The sequence below is a fragment of the Pristis pectinata genome, chromosome 21 (genome assembly GCF_009764475.1).
Source record: "Pristis pectinata isolate sPriPec2 chromosome 21, sPriPec2.1.pri, whole genome shotgun sequence".
Taxonomy (NCBI): domain Eukaryota; kingdom Metazoa; phylum Chordata; class Chondrichthyes; order Rhinopristiformes; family Pristidae; genus Pristis; species Pristis pectinata.
In genome coordinates this window covers 26469877-26485440 of record NC_067425.1, presented here as the reverse complement: position 1 = coordinate 26485440, position 15564 = coordinate 26469877, and positions in this window count along the sequence as shown.

The following is a 15564-nucleotide window of genomic DNA, read 5'->3' as shown; positions in this document are numbered from 1 at the left end:
AACTAATATTTACTGGGAAACAATTCAATTTACCAGTCCACAGAGCTACTCTTCTTCACCATTTTTGTTTGTCTGAAAAGTAATGAATACCCTTTTCATGTGAATAAAAGCTGATACTAGTAATAGCGATAATGGAACTATAAAATTCTTTGGTGAACTAATACTAAGGAAAATCTGCAGTCCATATCTTCTTTGGATGTGACTCCAGGACAGAGGACTGTGGTTGACCCTTAAAGTTATTCAATTATATTAAATGGCAATATAATAATAATAATAATGGAAAATCATATGAACCACATGACACCAACAATGCACCAGATTCAGACAAAATGAAGGCTTACCTAGCCCAATCTATTTTGCAAAGGCAAAATTTGGAGAGCTTATTCTCCAGCAGCAATCATGGGATAAGCCAAACTCCACTATAGTTAAGCTAACAAAATGGAAAATTGCCCAGATATATGCTGTCCTCTAAAAGAGGGACAAGTTCATTCTGCAGTTCACTCCTAATTATTAGGAAAGCATTGCTATCAGGCAGCACTTACTCTCCAATAGCCTCACTTGCTTCAAAGTACATGGCCACTTTGCAGAATACAGTACCTCCATTTTGCCCACAAACATGACTCCAAGCTTCCAGTTGCTTTTCACTTTAATTCTACACCTCACAGTGTTTCTGATCTATCTGCCCTCAGTCTCCTGCACCATTCCAGCGAAGTTCTGCATTACCTTGAAGAACAGTATCTCATTTTCAGGCACATTACATATTTTCAGACCCAGTAATGAATTCAACAATTTCAGACAACGGGCAGAATGTAGATTCATTCCAATTTCCTTTGTTAATTTCATGCCATTGTTCTATGCTAACACTTACTCCATGCTTTTGTTACTTCATATTATATAGTTTTGTCAGTTAATCTCTCCTGTCTATGAGCCACCTGATTTTACTTCCAAAAGCATCTTCCATCACTTTGCTGACAACCGAGAATAGACTAATAGAGTGATAATTAACCAGATTAGATTTCTCCTCCTTCTTGTGGACAGGATACACCTGGACTTTATTTTTCATTTTCCTGTAGATGCCAGTGTTGTAGTTGACCTAGAGGCATGGCTAGTTCTGGAATGCACTACAGCCAGGATATTATCTAGTCTCAGAATAAATGTTCTCATTCTGAGAAAGGACAACAGATTTGTGGTCATTAATCTGCCAGTGCTGAGATAAAACTGCTCTCCACATTTGTACTGTGAAGGATGGCCTCTAAGCTTCACACAAAGTCAAATACATGGTTTGGAGCTGGATTCCGTTATGCTGCTGGACATGTAGGGTTTCTAGTTAGCATGATGAACATCAGCCAAGCTTTAATTATGCATATACCTCAGTCTTCATCTATAGGTTGTCTCATGATAGTCCTCATCTGTAATTTTAAGAAGGAACTAATATGTAACCTCACCCTCTGGGAGCCTGGCATCTAATTATTCTTTCCCCTGGTTGCAGATCCTTCCTCTAAATCCCTGGCTACCATATACGGTGCCAGGATCTGAGCAGTTGAATGTAATTGTCAGATGTAGTGAAATTATGTCTTCTCCTCACTGGAAAGGCTGAACAGCAAGATGCTTTGCTGCTGGTACTTCTTGCTTCTCTGACATATGGAAGTTACAAAAATGAAGGGAGCGGCAGCTAAGACAGACACAGGTAAAACTTGAGTCTCAAAGTGCAGAAGAGAATGTGGAATGAGGGGAAAATGGGAAGTCTGAAGGAAGATTAGATACAAATATGAAAACTTCATTTGTTGAAGAAATTGAACCTTTAGCTGGATTGATCATTTTGTTTACAGCTGGCCGTCTCAAATAACTAGAACATTACAGCACAGTACAGGCCCTTCCGCCCACAATGTTGTGCCAACATTTTATCCTGCTCTAAGATCTATTTCACCCTTCCCTCCCACATAGCCCCCCATTTCTCTATCATTCATGTGTCTAGGAGTCTCTTAAATGTCCTTAATCTATCTGCCCCCACAACCTCTACCAGCAGTGTATTCCATGCACCCACCACTCTGTGTAAAAAAACTTACCCCTGACATCCCCCTTATATCTTCCTCCAATCACCTTAAAATTATGTCCCATCATGTTAGCCATTGTTGCACTGGGAAAAAGTCTCCGACTGTCCACTCGATCTATGCCTTTTATCACCTTGTACACCTCTATCAAGTCACATCTCATCCTCCTCTCCAAAGAGAAAAGCCCTAGCTCGCTCAACCTATCCTCATAAGACATGCTCTCCAATCCAGACAGCATCCTGGTAAATCTCCTCTGCACCCTCTCTAAAGCTTCCACATCCTTCCTATAATGAGGTGATCAGAGCTGAACACAATACTCCAAGTGTGGTCTAACCAGAGTTCTATAGAGCTGCAACATTACCTCACGATTCTTGAACCCAATACCCCAACTAATGAAGGTCAACACACCATATGCCTTCTAACAACCCTATCGACCTGCGCGGCAACCTTGAGGGATCTATGGACGTGGACTTCAAGATCCCTCTGTTCCTACACACTGCTAAGACTCCTGCCATTAACCTTGTATTCTCTCTTCTTTCCTTTTCCATTGGGTAGAAGATACAGGAGCCTGAGGGCACATACCACCAGACTTAAGGACAGCTTCTACCCCACTGTGATAAGACTATTGAATGGTTCCCTTATACAATGAGATGGACTATGACCTCACGATCTACCTTGTTGTGACCTTGCACCTTATTGCACTGCACTTTCTCTGTAGCTGTGACACTTTGCTCTGTGCTGTTATTGTTTTTACCTGTACTACATCAATGCACTCTGTACTAACTCAATGTAACTGCACTGTGTAATGAATTGACCTGTACGATTGGTTTGTAAGACAAGCTTTTCACAGTACCTCGGTACAAGTGACAATAATAAACCAATACCAATTCTGCCTTCAAATTCGATCTCCCGAAGTGTATCTCTTCACACTTTTCCAGGTTGAACTCCATATGCCACTCCTCAGCCCAGGTTTGCATTCTATCAATATCGTAACCTACAGCAACCTTCTACACTATCCACAACACCACCAACCTTTGTATCATTAGCAAATTTACTAACCCACCCTTTCACATCATCATCCAAGTCATTTATAAAAATCACAAAGCCGGAGTCCCAGAACAGATCCCTGCAGAACACCACTCGTCACTGACCTCCAGGCAGAATACGCTCCATCTACCACCACCTTGTCTTCTATGAGTGAGCCAATTCTGAATCCACACAGCTAAGTGTCCCTGGATCCCATGCTCAGGACCTTCTGAATGACCCTTCCAAGAGGAACTTTATCAAACACCTTAGTAAAATCCATGTACACCACATCCACTGCTCTATCTTCATCAATGTGCTTTGTCACATTCTCAAAGAATTCAATCAGGCTCGTCAGGCATGACCTGACCCTCACAAAGCCATGCTGACTGTCCCTAATCAGCCTATGCTTCTGCAAATGCCCATAAACCCCATCTCTAAGAATCTTCTCCAGTAATTTTCCCACCACTGAAGTAAGACTCACTGGTCTGTAATTCCAAGGGTTATCCCTACTCCCTTTTCTTAAACAAAGAAACAACGTTTGCCAGCCTCCAGTTATCTGGCACTACTCCTGTGGCCAGTGAGGATGCAAGGATCATCATAGGCTGGTGGAGTGAAGGGGGGGGGTGGTTGTGGAGGGGGAAGCCTCATTTTCTGAAAAAGGAGGACACCTCAGATGTCCTGGAGTAGAAGGCCTTATCTTGAGAAAAGATGCAATGGAGATGGAGAAACTGAGAGAAAGGAATGGCGTCCTTACAAGAAACTGGGTTGGAAGAGATGTAGTTCAGGTAGCAGTGTGAGTCCATGGATTCGTAGTATGTGTCAGTGGATAGTTTGTCTCCTGAGATGGAGAAAGAGAGATCAAGAAAGGGGACAGAGGTGTTAGAAATGGTCCAAGTTAATTTGAGGGGAGGGTGGAAGTTGGTAGTGAAGTTGATGAAATTGATAAGTTCTGCATGGCTGCAGGAGGCATCACCAACGTAGTGGTTAAGAGTTGCGGATTGGTTCTGGAATAGGTTTGGAACATGGGGGGGGGGGGGGGGGGCGGGAGGGAGGAGCTAAGGCTCTAGCGACTTGGAGTAACAGCAGGAGATTTGAAAAAGTTTCACTTGCTGGAATTTAAGAGGCAAGTCAGCTAATTGTTAGAGGATTGGCTAATTATCAGCAGCTAATAAAAAGTTAGGGTCAAGCAGAGTGGCCATTTTGAGAGTGCATACCAACCTGTGAATGTCAGGCTTCCGTGAGGAGGGTGAGCAACACTAAGGTAAGGTGAGGGTAGGTTCTCATTCACTTTTTTTCTCTCTCTCTATTTTCCCTCAAAGCTTTTTAGTCATGGCAGGTGAGCTCAGACCTGTGTTATGCTCCTCCTGTGCAATGTGGGAACTCAGGGAGGCTGCCAGTGTCCCTGATGACTATGTATGCAGGAAGTGTGTCCAGCTGCAGATCCTGATAGACTGCATGATGGCACTAGAGTGGATTCACTTTAGAGCATCTGCAATGCTGAGAACATTGTGGATAGCAGGTTTAGTGAGTTGGTCATACTGCAGTTTAAAGGCCTAGCAAATGAAGGGAATGGATGACCAACAGACAGAGCAGTATCAAGAAGATAGTTCAGGAGACCTCTGATCATCTCCCTCCAAAACAGATATACTTTGGATACTGTTGGGGGAGATGGCTCATCAGGAGAAGGCAACAGTAGCCAGGATCATGGCACTGAGTGGCTCTGCTGCACAGGAGGGCAGGAAAAAGTGGCAGAGCTATAGTGGTAAGGGAGCTTCTGTGGATACAAAATGGAACTCACAGTTGGTGTGTGTTTCCCCACCCACCCCCTCTGGCCAGGTGCAAGGGTCAGGGATGTCTCAAAGTGGCTGCAGGGCATTTTGGAAGGGGAGGGTGAACAGCCAGTTGTCATGGTGCATGTAGGTACCAATAATATAAAAAAGTGTGAGGTCATACCAGCTGAATTAAAGTAGGACCTCAAAAGGTAATAATCTCAGGATTACTACCTGTGCCATGTGCTAGTCAGAGTAGGAATAGCAGTATAGTTAGGATGAATATGTGACTTGAGCAGTGGTGCAGGGGGGAAAGTTTCAGATTCCTGGAGCACTGGAACCAGTTCTGGGGAAAGTGGGACAAGTACAAATCAGATTGTCTACACCTGGTCAAGACTGGGATCAATGTCCTAGGGGGATTGTTTGCTAGTGCTGTTGGGGAGGGTTTAAACTAATATGATGGGGATGGGAATCCATGCAGAAAGACAGAAGGAAGCAAAGCAGAGACCAGAGCAAAAATGAGAAGAGTGGAGCACAAAAGTCAAATGCAATGGACACAAAGGTTACTAGATTCTAAAATGACAATGAGTGCAGGGACACTTCAGCTGAATGCCCACAGTATTTGAAACAAGGTCAGCGAACTTATGGCACAAATCCATACAAAGGGGTATGATTTAATGGCCATTACAGAAACATGGTTGCAGAGTGGAAATGAGTGGGAATTAAATATCCAAGGGTATCAAGTAATACTGAAGGATAGGCAGGAAGGTAAAGGAGGTGGGTAAATTAGACCAGAGTGATATTGAGAGATACAAGATCTAAGGAGCAGAATGTTTGGTCCATCTGGGTAGAAATTATGAATAGTAAAGGGGAAAAAAAAAAATCACTGGTGGGAGTTGTCTATAGGCCACCAAATAATATTACAGTGGCACAGGCAATAAATAAAGAAGTATTTGATGCATGTAAGAATGGAATGGCCGACTTCATAGGGGACTTTAACTTCCACAGATTGGGCAAATCAAGTTGGTCGAGGCAGTCTTGGAGGACTTCATAGAATGCATCCACGATAGCTTTCTTGAACAGCATGTTAGTGAACCTACAAGGGAAAATGCTATCTTGGATCTGGTCCTGTGCAATGAGACAGGTAAAATTAATGATTTTGTAGTTAGGGATCCTCTTGGAAAGAGTGAGCATAGCATGATTGAATTTCTTATACAAATGGAGGGTGCAATAGTTTGATCTAAAACCAATGTATTATGCCTAAACAAGGGAGACTACAATGGGATGAGGGAGGAGTTGGCTAGCATAGACTGGAAACACAAGCTATATGGTGGGACAGTAGAGGAACAGTGGAAGATGGTCAGATTTTTCAGTGCTCAACAAAAGCATATTCCAGTTAAAAGCAAGGATATAGTAAGGGGAGAGCCAGCCTTGGATAACTAAGGAAATAAGGGAAGGCATCAAACTAAAAGCTCATGCATTCAAAGTCACCAAGAGTAGTGGGAAACTGGAAGATTGGGAAAACTTAAGGGCAACAAAGAACCACTAAGCAAGCAATAAGGAAAGGGAAGATAGATTATGAAAGTAACTAGCACAAAATTGAAAAACAGATAGTAAAAGTTCTTATAATTGCATCAAGCAGAGAAGGGTGGCTAAAGTGAATGTAGGTCCCTTAGAAGATGAGAAAGGGGAATTAAGATTGGGTGATGTGGAAATGACTGAGGACATGAACAACTATTTTGTGTCAGTCATGGTGAAGGACATATCTAACATGCCAAAGAGAGGTGTTATAGATGTGATGGGAGGTGAAGACCTCTATACAATCACTGTCACTAAAGAGGTAGAGATGAGCAAACTAGTAGGCCTAAAGGTAGACAATTTCCCTGGTCCTGATGGGATGCATCCCAGGGTACTGAAAGAAATGGTGGAAGTTATAGTAGAGGCATTTGTGATAATTTTCCAAACTTCTCTGAACTCTAGGCAGGTCCTGGCAGATTGGAAGACAGTGAATGTCACGTCGCTGTTTAAAAAAGGATGCTGGCAAAAGCCAGCTAACTATAGGCCAGTTAGCTTAATATTTGTAGTTGGGAAAATGCTTGAAGCTAACATTAAGGAAGAAATAGCAAGCCATCTGGATAGAAGTGGTTCTATCAGGCAGGCACAGCATGAATTCAGGAAGGGCAGGTCCTGTCTGACAAACTTCCTGGCGTTCTGAGGAGATAATGAGCGCAGTGGATAGAGGGGAACAGGTGGATGTTGTATACTTGAATTTTCAGAAGGTGTTCGATAAGATGCTACAAAAGACTTATCCATAAGGTGTCACAAAAGACATCATAAGATAAGGATGCATGGAGTTGAAGGTAATGTATTAGCATGGATAGAGGATTGGTTAACTAATAGAAGGCAGAGAGTTGGGATAAATGGGTGTTTCTCTGGTTAGCAATCAGTGGTGAGCAGGGTGCCACAAGGGTGTCTGTGCTGGGCCTGCAACTGTTCACAATATACATTCCCTATTTGGAAGAGGGGACCAAATGTAGTGTATCTAAGTTTGCTGCTGATACTAAATTCAGTGGAAAAGTAAATTTATGCAGAAGATGTGAAAAGTCTGCAGAGAGATATAGATAGGTTAAGTGAGTGGGCAAGGGGCTGGCAGATGGAATACAATGTTCATAAATGTGAGGTCATCTGTTTTGGAAGGAAAAATAGAAGATCAGATTATTTAAATGGTGAAAGATTGCAGCATGCTTTTGTGCAGTGGGACTTGAGAGTGCTTGTGCATGAATCAAAAAAGGTTGGTTTGCAGGTGCAACAGTTTATTAAAGGCAAATGGAATGTTGACTTTCATTGCTAGAGGGATTGAATTTAAGAGCTGGGAGGTTATGTTGCAACGGTACAGGGTACTAGTGAGGCTGCACTTGGAGTATTGTGCACTGTTCTCTCTTCATTACTTGAGAAATGTACTGGCTTTTGAGAGAGTGCAGAGGAGGTTCACCAGGTTGATTCCAGAGCTGAGGGGGTTAGCCTACAAGGAGAGATTGAGTTGCCTGGAATTATACTTGCTGGAATTCAGAAGAATGAGAAGGGATTTTGTAGAAACAAAACTATGAAAGGGACAGACAAGAGGCAAGAAGGTTGTTTCCACTGGTAGATGAGACTAGAACTAGGGGACATAGCCTCAAGATTCAGGATGGAGATGAGGATAAACTGCTTTTCCCAGAAAGTAGTGAATCTATGGAGTTCTCTGCCCAAGGAAGCAGTAGAGGCTACCTCATTAAATATATTTAAGACACAATTAGATAGATTTTTGCATAGTAAGGAAATTAAGGGTTATGGAGAAGTGGCAGGTAGGTTGAGTCCATGGCTAGATCAGCTATGGTCTTATTAAATGGTGGAGCAGGCTGGATGGCCACCTGCTCCTATTTTTTTATGTTCTTAATATTGGGGAAGTTAAAATCCCCCACTGCTATAAACCAATTGCCCTTGTACTTTCTGGTGATTTGTCTACATATCTGCCCTTCTACCTCCTGCTGAGTTAGCGATCTGTAGTACGACCCCATTCTATTCGTATGGCCTTATCTGAAGAGCCATCCAGGCCATTGCACAAAACATTGATTTGCCTTGAGCACTGTGTGCAGTTCTGGTCACCATGCTATAAGAAGATTGTGATTAAGCTAGGCAACTATCACTGGGAGACAAGATTAAGGAGAATCCCCGGGTGTTTTACAAGTATCATAGAGAATCAGAATAATATGGTCCACCTTGTCCATGCTGACCAAAATGCCTATCTACACTAACCCCATTTGACTGCATGAGGCCTGTATCCTTCCATTCCTTTCCTCTCCAGTACCTGTCCTAATGCATTCCTAAACATTGTGATAGCATCTTCCTCCATTACCTTCTCTGGCAGCTGGTTCCAAATATTCACCACCCTGTGGGGTAAAACTTATCCCTCGTATCTTTAAATTTCTCCCATCTCACCTTAAACCTGTGCTCTTTAGTTCTAGACTCCCTCACCCTAGGAAAAAGATTTTGATTATCTATCCTAGCCATGCCCCTCAATTCTGTGAACCTCTGTCAGGTCACCCCTCAGCCTCCTATGCCCCAGTGAGAATAAACCCAGTTTATCCAATCACTCCTTGTAACTACAGCCCTCCATTCCATGCAAAATTCTAGTGACTCTCTTCTGCACTCTATTGCTACCACATCCTTCCTACAATGTGGTGAGCAGAAATGTACACAATACTCAGTGCAGAGTATGCTTTGTACACTAGTCCATCTGCCTGTACATTAGCATTGAGGTGTTAAATATCTTGGAGCAAATAAAGGTAGATAAATCCCCAAGGTCTGAGATGTATTCCATGCTTCTATGAGAGGCAAGGGAGCATATTGCTGGGGACCTGAGATTTTTGCATCTTCACTAGCCATGGGTGAAATACCAGATGACTGGAGGGTAGCAAATGTGATTCCTTTATTCAAGAACTGCAGGGGTAAACCAGGTAATTACAGGCCACTGAGTCTTGCATCACAGGTAGGTAAATTATTGGAAAAAAATTCTAAAGGACAGGATTTATTTACACTTGGAAAGGCAGGAATTGATTAAGGATAGTCAGCATGTCTTTGTATGTGGGGAAATCCTGTCTCTAATTTGAATTTTTTGAAGAGGTAACTAAGTATTGATGAGGGTAGTGTGGTAAATATTCTCCACACGGACTTCAGTAAAGCCTTGACAACATCCCACAGGTTAGGCTGGTTCAAAAGGTTCAAGCCCATGAAATGCAAGGCAAGCTGGCAAATGGGTTCCAAAATGGCTTGGATTCTGAAGACATGCCTGAAGCTCTACATGAGTGCAGGATATCCTAGTCTGAAACTTAGGAAAGCCAATAGGGCAGTCAAATCCTCATACTCAGCTTCATCCATTTTACTGAAGGAACAGTCAAGGAAGTCCTCAAGTACTATTTTGAAGTTTGCTGGTAACACAAAACTTGGAATTATTCTAAACAAAAGGAAGATGGTAAGAGTCAAACAGCAGGAAAACAGGCCCTTTAGCCCTCCAAGTCCAGCTGACATTTAGACACCCACCTACATTAATCCTATTTTTCTCTATTATATTTCTTCAATTCCTGCCAGATTTGACTAGTCACCTACACACTCAGGGCAATATACAGTGGTCAATTAACCCACCAACTCACTTCTTTAGGACATTGCATGAAACCAGAGCATTCCGAGGAAACCCACATGGTCACAGGGACAAAGTACAAACTCCACACATGCATTTGAGGTCAAGAACAGAGCTATGAAGCAGCAGCTCTACTAGCTCTGCCTCTGCACTGTCCTAGGCTCCAAAGTGACGTGGAATACTGGTGGAATAGAAAGGCACATGGGAAGAAGTTTAATGAAGAGAAGTCTAAGGTGGTCTGTTTTGGCAGAAAGGATGAAAAGAGACTGATGAATTTTAAAGTAGGTGCAAGAACAAACATGTAAAGGTGTTCATGTACAAATCTTTGAAGGTGGCAGCATAAGCTAACAAAGGAGTTAATATAGTCCTCAGCTCTAAGAATAAAGGCATGGAGTACAGAAGACAGGAAGTCATGCTAACTCTACATAAACATTAGTTCAGCCCCAGCTGGACTATTATGGCCATTTCTAGGCATCACACAAAGGTTTGGACGGGGTACTGAAGAGATTTACTGGAATGATCCCCAGGAAGAGGGATTACATTTACATAGATAGACGGAAGATGCAGCGGTTTCTCTCCTTAAAGCTGGAAAGAGAAGGGTGATTTCATTGAGGTGTTGAAAATCATGAAGGAGTCAGGTAATGTAAAGAAAGAGAATTTCCAATGGGTGAAGGATCAATGACCAGGCAACACAGACCAAAGATAATTGGTAAACAAACTGGAAGAAAAACTATGTACAAGTGGTTCAGATTTGAAATATGAGCCTAATAGCTTAAAGGATATTGAATCAATAGTAGCTTTCAGACAAATTTTACAAATACTGGAAAAATTCACAGGCATTGGGAAAACAAGAGGCATGGAACTAACTGGTGTGTTATTCATTATGTCCTCTCTCTGTTCCATTATGCGATTTCTAAAGTTCAATAGCAGTATTAAAGTTGTACATCAGAATATTAGTGGGGAGGGGGAATGGTGACAAGGGGAGAGGGAGTGAGAGATTATTGATGGATTAGTGTAATGGCAAGAATAAGGAGTTTCTACAGTGGATATGTCAGAATATTACAGTGGAGATATTGAACATGTCAAAGTGGCAGACCATGGAGTGTGGTTCACAAGAAAATGTTAATGTAAGGGATATGGAATATATCAAAACAATAGGAAGAACTACAAAATACATCAGAAATTGTTGGACTGAGAGATTTGCATACATTGTAGTGTAGAGTTCTTCCCAAAACACTAAGCAAAATTGAGAAGTTGTAAGACTGTGTCCCCAGGGACTTGAACAAACAATGGTCATCTTCTAAGAGCATATAATTGGAACAATATGCCCCAAGAACCCAATCTTCAAAAGTGTTCACATATGACACAGACATTTTTCAAAAACATTATTATGTTCTAGTTTTTTTAAATTTTACTCCAAAAAGGAAAGATTGGCCAGCTTGCTCTTTAGTGTAGCCAAGTAAACCTGAAACATTCCGTAGAGCACTAGGGATAACTTCCTTCTGCTGAATGATGTGATCTTTTAAATCTAAACAGTAAGCAAATGGGACCTCTGTTTAACATTTTAAAAAGGTCACATCTCATAGCTGGCATTCCCTCAGTACAAAACAGAGTATTAGACTTGGTTATTGTGCCCATTTTTGGAGTGGTACTTGAACCAATGGTCTTCTGATTCTGGTGTTAGTGCTCTCTTTTGGGCTGTGAAGTAGAAAGGGGTAAAGGACTCTAGTTGAGAGATTTTCCTAGACCCTTCAAGAATTAATGCTCCTATGTCCAACTGACAGAAGGATAATGTATCTACTAATTTTTGAAGGAAGTGGTCACTGATCTACTGCCCATTGTAGGAAGAACCTTAGCTACTGAGCCATTCTACAGAATTGTAATGGCCTTGCTTATTGGCCTCTGGATCATTTCAAAACTGGATGATGTATGTCTCTTGTCTAAGATTGCAGTTTATTGCCTCAATTGGACTTTATAAAGATTTTCAAAAGAAAGTCGCATCTTCTGAAGAAAACAGCAAGAAGAGCAGATGTGGACTTGTGCAAGTGGTATGTTTCTTTGTGGTCAAGGAGAAATTCAGTGCACACGTGACTTTACAGACATGTATTGCCCTAAATGTGCAACCTGTAGGTGATCAATGGCAGGTTATTTTGGTCCTGAGCTTACCAATCATTGGCAGCTAGGCTGCTAAATAATTAATAGATTGCTCTTTGAGGAGATGATTGAGAAGATTTTTTACTGATCTGTTTGTGCAGTGGGTATAAGGCAAGATTATAGGTTCAAAGTAATTCATATAATTTCTGCTCCAACTAGAAGAAAAATACAAGTTGCACTAATCAGGTATCTGTGGCCAGTCATAAATTTGGATTTTTGTCTGAGGAAATGAGTCTACTATAATTGAGCTTCTATTAATTACTTGTTTGAATTGCCCTGGCTAATTGTTCATAGAATGAAGCATGCATCTCAATGTTTTGACTTGATCTTAAGTTTGTCAAATATTCCCCAAAATCTGTTTGTGTAACAATGGGTCAGGTCCAATTCTGAATGTTGGACTAGAAGGCAGCAAGTGATTCACAACTGGGCAAGGCATGCAGTCAACCAGCATGCTAGTCTTTGAATGATGATATGCTGTAAGTTCAGCCCAAATTGTCTCAATGGTGAATTGTGACCTCCACTTGGTCACTTAGGATGATATTGCTTACTTTGGCAAATATGCAATGGTAAATAAGTCTCCAGATTTATAAAAATCTTGTCTACTGATACCACCTTTTAATCCTACTATAGTTGTCACTGGCAAGATCAGCACTAATGCACAATACTTATACTCTTCAGATGGAAGGTCCTTATTTCCAATGTATGACTGCCTAGAATTTAAATTGTCCAATGTGAACAATGTATCTGCATTAATTTTACAGCACTACAGACACCATTCCCAAATTTCTATGAAATATGGAAGTTAAAACCATTAGAAGGTAAACTGCAGCCAAATAAAAATTACTTTGGTTCCCATTTGTTCTGTATTCCCCAGAGAACTTTTGTTCTTTTAAATTAACAATTTGTCACTAGTCCAGCTCAACTGTTGAACTTAATAGGAAAGATGAAATCAAACTTTACCCATTATCATTAATTTCCTAGATCCTTGAGTTTTACATCAATAAAGACTTTAAATTTAAAGGAAGCTCCTGCAATTTTCCCTGATTGACTTTTGGTTAAAAAAGTAATCCAGAGCTGAGTATACCACATCCCTAAATTCTAAACACAAGGTATTTAATAAAGACTAAGCAATATTGTTAACAAAATGATATGCTATTACAGTGATGAAAGTCAGTTATGGTATGTACCAGAAGTAAATGTTAGCATTAATGATTTCATATTTTAGACTTGTCCTCCTTGACACAATAGCAGTGAGGTATTACCTTGTACTTTAATTTTAATGCTTAGTGTTAGAAGTCATGTATAATGCATCCTCCCACCAAAATTGCTTAATCATTCTTATGCTAAGAGAAATATTACATTTTTAATTTGAAAAAGCCATTGGAGCCCACAAAATAAAACTGAATTTTATCCCATATACTAAACCTCAAAAATAACACATGAAGAACCCGTGATTTTATTTAGTAACAGCATTTAACTTTGAATTGTGGCTACTGTTGTCAGATCACACATTCTTGACTTCACATCTTAATCTGAGATTCTGATCATAAATGGATGTTTTGAAAGTTTCTATATTTCAATTCTAATAGCCAGTTTGATTCTTTAATTGCATCAGCTGCTGTAGTTTCCAAAAAATAACTTCAAACTGAACCATTCAATGAGATAAGGATGATTGGTTTCTTTCAAATTAGTATACTTTTACTCTGTCCACTGCACTTCACACAATCAATAATTAGTTACTCAGGATTATACTCAGCGTGTCTTGTATATAAAGTAACTTTCTCTACACCAACATTTTTGATCAGAGAGAACCTAGTCCAAAAATGGCATCAACAATATAGAAATTATGTATTAAATTTTCCCCATAAATGTAGAGTGACAAGTGCACTATTTTACTTTTGGCATTGCCATTTCCAATTCAATGTTATCTGCAAAAGTGAACTCTGCATTCTTTGAGTATTGTTTACATAAAAGATTTTTTTATTGGAAATACCAAAGGAGAATTCAATGTCCACTCCAAACTTTGAGCTGCTTTGACCTCAATTTTTTTTCCCAACTAAAACAAGATTGTACAGTTATTTCAAACAAAATCTGTTTCTATTATGTACCCCTGGGATAACTCACTACAAGGTTAGTGTTTTGTGACTGAATTATGTCACATAGAAATACAGTACTTGTAGAAACATTCTTTTGCAGACTAGTGACTACAGTATCTCCACATCTTGGAGCAACTGGGTGGTTTACTTTGGCAGTTCGAGAGTGCTCCTCCCCAGTCTGGTTCCTGGATGTGATAATAGAAGCAGTGGTAAAACAGCTGCAAGTCCTTCCTGTCTGCCCCTTGGCCTTACTAAATAATGCATTGCTCCCTTTTAAACAGTTCCCTCCTAGCTCAACCAAACTTATTTTATGTTCCAGTTTAATAATTATATATATGTGTGCATATAACTGTTAAGTGTTATGGAGCATACTAGTACTAATGTAGCTTTTGTTTTATCAAACTATGCAGAGAATACAGAAAAAAAACAAGACAATCCCTACTTACATAGAAACAGAATTAGAAAACCTATTCTCAGTCAGTGTGATATCAGTTATAGGAATTTTGAATGTCTGATGACAGATCATTGGCAGAATTACACCTCACAGGACAGCTCAGGTTTCTGAGAAACCCACATTTTTGAAATGAAACTTAGCTTTTACCCTTCTTTTAAATACTTTCTCAATGTTAACCATTTTATGACAGTGATGAAAGTCAATAATGAGGACCAAGCTATTTTCCATCTCTTCCCATGCTCTGTCTCTACCATGAAACCTGCTGTAAAGCTACATTAAACTTTTAATCACCCTGATCAAGTATAATGAAGTAGTTTCATCTATTTAACCAGTGTGCTTAAATTGCTCAAATGACTTAGGAAATTTCACATTTAAGTACCCTTTTGTCATCAGATGTACAGCAATGGCACTTAACAGGGGCAGGACCATGATCAGGTGTACCATATATGTGCACATCAGAAAAAACTCATACATTTCATATGTGCCAGCATTCAGCCTTGACACCAACAGCTCTCTAGGAGACCTGCCCACTGTTGAGGTGAACCAGATTCCCTTCCTGAAGGATTATTTGCCTTGGGACCCAATGCCTTATATTGGAACTATCCCAGATAAGAGGTAAGTAATTGGTTCTCAACACACTTTGGTTGAGAATCTCTTTTCCAATGGATAATAAATTATAATCCTAGGTAATTCCCATATTATGAAAATGAGATACATAAGTATGTTTTAATACTGCTTTTATATGCATCTTTCACATGTGGATCCTTTATGATCGTGGGATTTCTTTCTATCCAAGTCCTAATTCCATTTAAAGCTTAAATTACAATCAGAATATTAT